The 7,307-nt window shown below is 36.4% G+C and overlaps 1 pseudogene; it reads left to right on the forward strand.

Annotated features, from left to right (window-relative positions):
* The first annotated feature begins 1,281 nt into the window (after positions 1-1,281).
* On the forward strand, positions 1,282-6,792 carry LOC119806530 (annotated as a pseudogene).
* Positions 6,793-7,307: the final 515 nt, after the last annotated feature.

Raw genomic sequence — 7,307 nt, forward strand, 5'->3', positions numbered from 1 at the left:
GATAGTTATGATAGAAAGTAAATTAGGTAGAAGACTTTGAACTCACCAAGATAGAATAGTTATGGGGTATTTTCTCTGAATTTGCCAAATGCAAATTGACTAGATATTGTTGATGTACTTATTACCTGTATATATTGTATCTAGTATATTGTACTTATTGTACATAGTTCTTCTAACATTAGTTATAGGCTTCTTTTTTATTTAGACAAAAAAGGGGAAATATAGTGATATTTATTTTCTGTTTCAGAAAATAAAGCTTTCCTGAAGAGTGCAAAGTTAGCCACACTAGATCCTTGGTGTCTGTAAATTCAATGAAATTCTTTGCTTGATAGCATGATAGGAAAATCTTCAAGTTTCCTCATATACAGAGATAAAAGAATAACAATTTTTGAGATTATTTATATTCTTATTATACCAATTATAATTGGAAACTATTTTACACAGCATCTTGACAGCTACAGCAATATCAGCATGAGTTATATGCATAAAACACTAATGTCAAAACAGATTTATTAAAATGTTGAGTCAATGGCATTTGAATGTTTTTCTACTTCTGGTTAGCAGTGTGTGTGTATGCATGACCTTAAAAAAATTAAGATGATTATTTTCTTAGTACAGAATATCTGAGGGACAATGATATCTATGAGACCTTAGGCAACTCTGATAATTAGCTTGTTATAGGAACTATGAAAAGCATGCATAGTTCCCTGGACAAACATTACTTTGTTATATTTAATGTGTTTTCTTCTGTATATCAGTCTGGATTTGATTAATGGCCATGAGATGCAATTTTTAAATGTTACTTGTCCAGAAATCAAATATCTAGACTAAACTAGGTATAAAGAAAAACTAATAAAAACCAGTGCAAGTAAGTATATCTTTATTTTGATGATATCACGTGAAAATTCAGTGTTTCTTCTTCCATATCTACAAAAAAGACTTCAGAGTTACCTGTGTAAGGCACATAATAGCTGGATAAACTCTAACCTAACTGACTTGGAGGTTCTAAAATTTGCACTGAAAATTATGGGTCAAATCAGTAGTGAACTGATATTTCATTGGCACTGTGTATAGGAGCTTGTGAATGTGAATGCTATGGGAATTCAAGAATTTCATAGTGTTTTAGAAGACTGATTAACACATCTTCATCAGTGTACCATGAACTAAAGCATCCTCCTAGTGACAATGAGTCATATCCTACATGTCACATTAACATTTATTTTAACCGTGGATTTCATAATATGAAATTTAGGAAATGCATTCATATCAGTGGTGAACATCATGGACTGGGTCAAGAGAAGAAAGATCTCTTTGGTGGATTAGATCCTCACTGCTCTGGCCATTTCCAGAAACATTCTGATCTGGTCATTAATTGTACATATATTGGTTTCATCCATCTACACAACTTTGATAATGCCTGGAAAAATAATTTGAATTTTCAAAATTTCCTGGACAGTGACCAATCATTTCAGCATCTGGTTTGCTACATGTCTAAACATCTTTTATTTTCTCAAGGTAGCTAATTTATCAAGCTATATTTTTCTTTATCTGCAGTAGAGAATAAAAAAGGTGGTATTAGTGACATTGCTGGTATCTTTGCTTATCTTGCTTTAAAAATTTTTATTAATAAACACACATATTGATGTCCGGACTGATGGACATGAAGCAAATGTTTCCTAGAGTGCAATCAAAAGTAACTTGGCTCAATTTTCTAGACTTGTTTTACTTGTCAACACTATGTTCACACTTACCCTACTCACTGTGTCTCTGACATTGTTTCTCTTGCTCATCTTCTCCCTGTGGAGACATCTGAAGAACATGCAGCATAACACTAAAAGCTCCAGAGATGTCAGCACCACAGCCCACATAAAGGCCTTGCACACTGGTCACCTTCCTATTACTGTATGATTTTCTTTCTGTCTCGTCTTTCACTATGCTGGAATGCTGACTTTAAGCATAGAAGTCTCATAGTGTTTTTACAGGTAATGAGAATTTCTTTCCCCACAGTGCATTCATGTGTCTTGATACTAGAGAACAGGAAGCTGAGTCAATCCTTGCTTTCTGTGCTGATATGGATGAGGTGCAGGCTCAAAAAAACAAAACAGTCTTTTCCATAAAACATACTGGGGATCAGCTTCTGTATTCTAGAAAAAAATCAGTTCATGGTTGTCACGTGTTAGGGATGACCAGGGTGGAGATTCTCTTTCAGGTGGAGGATTTGTTAGAGATGCAGATAGTGTGGAGGTTTCTATTCAGATTGGAGACCCCACAAGCAAGGACAAAAATGTGGGTAATATCTATCTCATGACAACAGGGTTAATTATTTTCCTTCTAAGCATGTCTGGAATGGAGAATTATACCATGGATGTGTGGATGTGAGATTATTTGACACCATGTTACTAAGTAAACAGGGACATTATGCTTCCCTGGATTTCTGTCTAAGTAGGTAGGGCAGAATGACAATCCTGGAAATAGGAGTTCCCTGAGAATATTAGTATGTGATGTAGCAGTTGCTACTTCTTTGTCCTGCACATCTTGTAGGGTAGACAAGAGAAGCTTGTAGACTATTCCCAGGAGATGGAGCAAACTGGCCTCTTGTGAGAGCTGTGGGGAGAGGAAGAAAGCCTGAAGGTTGCATTCCTCACATCTGATTTTCAAGAGCACCAAAGAGAATAGAGTCTATGATGGGTGGAAGGCTTTTATGTATAAATGTGCACTTTCAAAATTATTCAGGTGTCTGTAACTTTATAGATTTGGAAGATTCTTTGTAGATTAAGATTCAAACATCTTACAGCTCTACATACAATATACAAGCATGGTTTTTTTTATAAAAATACCAATACATATATTTCAACCACTTAAATATAAATATACTGCTCAATGTGCCAAGAAAAATTTGTTGATATAGTTAGGTATAAATGATACCATAGGGTGAAACTGTAATCTAATGGAATAAGTGTCCATAGACAAGGGGGGTAGACAAGAGAAGTTTGTAGACATAGAGGAAAGTGTGTTAGCTTACAGCGGAAGGTCCTGTGAGAAGGTGATTTGCACACCCCAGCAGGATGGTCTTTGCCACAATGCCACACCAATGGACACTTAACCTGTACTTCATTCACTTGTTTGTCACTTAACAAATCTACTAAGTACTAATTTTTCAATGGATGCTTAAGAAAAACAAAGAAGATAGTGCAATATTGATGTAATAAAATATAAAAATGCTTAGAAAATAAATCTTAACTTTGTGCAATTGTTAATAAAGCTGATAGTTTATAATGTAAAATAATTAATTGTTAATAAAGCTGATAGTTTATAATGTAAAATAATTAATGTTGAATTATCTACAATCAGGTGCACACAAATCTTTTTTAACTTTGAAAGATATATTTTCTTTATTTACTTTAAAAAATCATTCTATTCACTTACGTTCTCATCTTCTATGAGTCCAGAATATTTCTGGATTCTAAATATGAGTGAGATCATGTGGTATTTGTCTTTCTGGGTCTTGTTGTTGTTTCTAGATTTTATGCATAAGATTATTGATTTCTTTATCCTTTGGCAGATTGCATAGCTCCTTTTGGTACAATGAGAGCTAGTTCTCAGGGAAGAGGCTTTCAGTTCCATTATGGTTCAATGCTGTCAAGCCCTCTGTCCAAAGGGTGGGGTGTCTTCAGCATGATGCCTTGAATTTCAGGGACAGTTGTCATATTTATAATGGGAGTAGTTGTATTGTTATTGTTATTATTGAAGGTATCTTGTGGAAAAAACAGGAAGCTATATTGGGCTCATTACCAGAAAATTTGGAACTGAAAGAAAGAAGGGTATGAGAATATAAGTGAATAAATAGTTCTTAAAAGAATAAATATAAATGATAAATAAGAATTTGGGAAACTTTTCAACATCCCTAAACATTAAGAAAACTTAAATTTAAAGAGCTTTGAGATTCCATCTCCTCCAAATGACAATGGATATCATCAAGAAAACAAATAACAAATTCTGATCAGAATATATTTTCATCACTTTACATGCCTTTTATGAGGAGGATATTTACAATCTACTCTTAGCAGTTTTGAAATACAAAACGTGTTATCAATTATGGTCACCTTGCTGTGTAATAGATAACCAGAGTTTATCCCTGAAACTAACCAGATTCATGAGTCCCCTACCTACCAGAATTAACAATAAAAGCAGAGAGCCCCTCCCATATGAAAGGAAGCTGAACATCAAAGAAGACTCTCAGAGTAGAAAAACTGCAAAGAAGACACTGAGACCTGGCCAACTGCCTGGAAAAAACAGAAAGTATCCAAGTTGCCTGGATGAGGTTTAGACTAGAGACATTGAGAAAAGATTCTCCACAACCTGTTCATATGCCTGCAGGCTGTTGCAGTATGCTCCAACTTTCCCAGTTTTTAGTGAGCTGTCACCCATGCTGGGGCTGAAAGTTGGTAATGCAGCTGTCTTTGAGTCATTTCTGTTCCTGTAAGAATGCTGCATCCACACTCCTGTATGTAACCCCAATATAACTGGTCCAACAAAAAATAATTCTATATGTCTTTCACATCATGTGTCTTGATCCCATTCACATCAGCCCTCTGCCCCTACACCCCTCCCAAAACAAAAAAAAATAAAGAGAAAAAGAAAGATAATGAAATAAAAACTAAAAATAGGGAAAATAAAAATATGGTCGTGGAAAATGCAGTGGGACCCAACAAGTCACACCATATACCCTTTGGTCCATACATCTCTACCTGAAGTATTCATTGCAAAGAGTCATTGTTCTGGCTCAAAGCCCTGGTTTCTACTACATGATCAATATTGGACCCCCACTAGAACTCTTCCTGGACATCCCACTGCCTCCCTGTGTTCTAGAGATCCTGCAGCTTTGAGTCCACAGGTCGGGTTCCTTTATGTGTTCCAGCAAATCACAGCTGGTTGGATATTGGGGCAGGCCAAGTCATAACCCTGGGTCTGGGCCTGGGTACCTGTAGGGTTGGTCCCTCCCCTGTGAAATGGGGACAGCTCTACCATGTTCACAATTCCAGGGCTGGTTCACCCACCCCTCTGCTAATAGGGTTGGTTCTTTTGCGCTACTCTGATGAGGTACAGGGCTGCTCTCCCAGGTGTTGCAGCTGGCAGGTGTCAGGGGTGGCTCTCCCACTTTTATGACCACAGAGCCAGCTCTCCCACCTGTCCCAGGCATTGATGGGCTTGGGGGAGGGCTTCTTCCCCTCACTCATGCTGCCACAAGACATATGAGATATAGGGGCAGTTCTTCCATGCTCAAAATGTCAGGGCTGGCTCACCCACACCTACACCTACACTCAACAGGATTGGCTCTATTGGTACAAGATTCTTCTATATTTCTTATGAATAAAACAACAATATTGATGGTATTCACAGTATATATGCATGTTTATTGCTGAATCCATGATGCTCACAGACACTTTAATAGAGAAATGGGACTAAATGCTGCTATCTATTCTATCAATCTATTGTAAGCAGGCAAGGCAGACTACTGAAGAAAAAATAAAGTGCAATTTATCACCTCTGATAAGTTACAGAAATTGTCCAACATATCAGAAATTCATAATGTGTTAAATTAGTCAATGATAAGCAGAATATCACAAGTTTAGATCAATACAGATTTAAATTTCTTTTATTGCAATAATATTTTATAAGGTACAAACTGCATATTTAAATAATATTTTCTGACTCTTTCTTTTATAATTTTTAGATTTTCTATGTGTATGAATATTTTTCAGCATGTATGCATTCATGTCTGTTTTCCAAGGATATCAATAGAGGCTGCTGACTCCTTTGGCAGTGGAGTTAGAGATGGTTTTTAGCCAACATGTGGGTGCTGGGTATTGAACATAGGGCTTCGGAAAGGGCAACATGTATTTTTAACCACCGAGCCACATCTCTAACCCTAAAATATGCATTTTCCACAGTTTGAAATTTTGTATAGTTTTATTCCACATACTTTATATTATATAGAAGTGTCCAATAATAGATAAAAACATGAAACTCATTGAAAATTGGTGAACAAGTTTTATAAGAATAAGTAAACAAGTTTTAAATCTTCTTTTAAATTTAATTAGTATTTTGACAATTTCATGATATAGTATTTTCATAATTTTCATGATCCATCTTCCAGTCATTCCATGTCCCCCTTCCATCTTAAATTTATGACTTTTTTGAATAGCATATTTTCTTTAAACAGTTTTTCATATATATATATATATATATATATATATAATTCATATATTCTCTGCTACATCCATTTAGTATTGGTCACATATATGTGTGTTTCAGAAAAAAACATTTGAAATTGGATAATCTTGCATGAGATTCTTAGAGCTCGGCAGCCATTAGTTGCCCATGGCTCCTGACCTAAGGATGGGGCCCTGTGAGATTTCTACCACCCGCATAATGGGTCAGTTGGTGTTGTCACTGTGCAGGTTGTATTCAGCTTCGTAATATAAATGTGTGTTCTGAACCTATAACAATGAGAAAAAAGTTTATGAAAAAAGTAATATATAATTAAATACTCTCAAACATAATAAAATAGAATCAGTTGAGATTGTTAGAAGCACTTAACGTGCTCGTAATGGATGTACAGCATACATATCTAATTGCAGCATTTCTGAGGCAAGAGAGATACAGGAGAGTTGTCTGGGTGTTCATGAGCCAGACAGCTCAGACTACCAGTATAGTGAAAGAACTACAAGAGAAAACCTGCCTCAGAACAAGCTGGAAGAAGAGTACCATGTCATAAAAGTTGTTCCCTGACCCGCACCATGGCAGGCATATGCCTGCAATCTCTCTCTCTCTCTCTCTCTCTCTCTCTCTCTCTCTCTCTCTCTCTCTCTCTCTCACACACACACACACACACAGAGAGAGAGACAGAGAGAGAGAGATAGAGATAGAGAGAGAGACAGAGAGAGAGAGAGAGAGAGAGAGAGAGAGAGAGAGAGAGAGAGAGGAGAGGAGGGAGACAGAAAGAGAGAGAGAGAATTTGTTGTGAGTAAGTAACAGTGCTATAACACATAGTGATTATCTGTAGATCTCTGGAGGGAAGATGGACTTCCTACAGAAAACAAGCAGATCTTGGAAAGGGAGGTATTTGCTTTCATTTGGTCTCACAGCTGAAATGTGTTAACTGAAGAAGTTGAGCTAACAATCTTGAGGAATCACTCTTGTCATCTGAGGACCAAGGCTCATATCTCACTTCAGTCATTCTCTGCAGCCCACACATGGTTTTGACGTTTTACCAGCTAACTTGTAAGTTTGATGAATTCACATCA

The sequence above is a fragment of the Arvicola amphibius genome, chromosome 2 (genome assembly GCF_903992535.2).
Source record: "Arvicola amphibius chromosome 2, mArvAmp1.2, whole genome shotgun sequence".
Taxonomy (NCBI): domain Eukaryota; kingdom Metazoa; phylum Chordata; class Mammalia; order Rodentia; family Cricetidae; genus Arvicola; species Arvicola amphibius.